Here is a 1,576-nt window from a genome sequence, read left to right on the forward strand (position 1 = left end):
GCTTGCCCGGCACCTGGGACAGGAAAAGCCGAAATCCATGGCAGCCCTCACGACACTCATGACCCGCTTTTGCGCGGGAGAAGACAGCTGGCTAGCTCGCAGTAACAACTTATCAAAGAACCCTGGTAATTCGGATACCAAGGACAAAAGTGGCAGGACACGTCGGAATAAGCAAAAATGCCGCATTAACAGCGACAGCGATGAAGACACGGCAGTCAATGCCGGATTCAAAGGCTATAAATCCGGTCAGCGGAAAAAGCCATTCAAAAAGAATACTCAGGGCCCGTCCAGTTTGGACCGAATACTCGATCGCTTGTGCCAGATACATGGCACCCCCGAAAGGCCAGCCAATCACACTAACAGGGATTGTTGGGTGTTTAAGCTGGCAGGCAAGTTAAGGGCCGAAAACAGAGACAAGGGGCTGCACAGCGACGACGAGGAGCCCAAGCCGCCGAACAACAATGGACAGAAGGGCTTTCCCCCACAAGTGCGGATGGTGAACATGATATACGCAACCCACATTCCCAAGCGGGAGCGGAAGCGTGCGCTACGGGACATATACGCGATAGAGCCAGTCGCCCCAAAGTTCAACCCATGGTCCTCCTGCCCGATCACTTTTGATCGAAGGGACCATCCCACTAGCATCCGTCATGGCGGCTTCGCCGCATTGGTTCTCGACCCAATCATCGATGGATTTCATCTCACAAGAGTCCTCATGGACGGCGGCAGTAGCCTGAACCTGCTTTATCAGGATACAGTGCGGAAAATGGGCACAGATCCCTCAAGGATTAAGCCCACAAGAATGACCTTTAAAGGCGTTATACCAGGTGTAGAAGCCAACTGTACAGGCTCAGTAACACTTGACGTGGTCTTCGGATCCCCGGACAATTTCCGAAGCGAAGAGTTAATCTTCGATATAGTCCCGTTTCGCAGTGGCTATCACGCCCTGCTCGGACGAACCGCATTTGCAAAGTTCAATGCGGTGCCGCACTACGCATATCTCAAGCTCAAGATGCCAGGCCCTCGAGGAGTAATTACGGTCAACGGAAACATCGAACGCTCCCTCCGTATGGAGGAGCATACGGCGGCTCTCGCAGCGGAGGTACGAAGTAGCCTTCTCAGGCAATTCTCCAGTCCGGCCATTAAAAAGCCAGACACTGCCAAGCGCGCCCGGAGTAACCCACAGCAGGACCGCCTGGCACACTCTGAGCAAGCGTAGCAATGCGGCCCCAACCCCAGCTATCGCGACATAGCGAAACCAGTACCTCGCGTACATAACTATGCCCTTGAAATACCATGGGCACAGGGGAAGGGGCACAATAACGGCATGCCCATAATACGGCTTAAAACGTACTAGGGGCTGCCGGATTCTCTTTTTAATTTTTTCTTACCTTCAGGACTCCATACTTCGGACGACCTGTTTGGCAATTCGACTGCCGCACAAACAATGCAAGATCCAGGGAGGCAGACAAGCCATGCCGCACTATGGAACTCCCAGGTGGTCTCTGTTACGAGCAGTATACCTGTTTTAAATACAATTCCACGGCCTGCCCCCGGTCAGGACATACTGAATAGT

This window comes from Triticum urartu, chromosome 3A, assembly GCF_056163025.1.
Source record: "Triticum urartu cultivar PI428250 chromosome 3A, HENAU_Tu73, whole genome shotgun sequence".
In the NCBI taxonomy this organism is placed as follows: domain Eukaryota; kingdom Viridiplantae; phylum Streptophyta; class Magnoliopsida; order Poales; family Poaceae; genus Triticum; species Triticum urartu.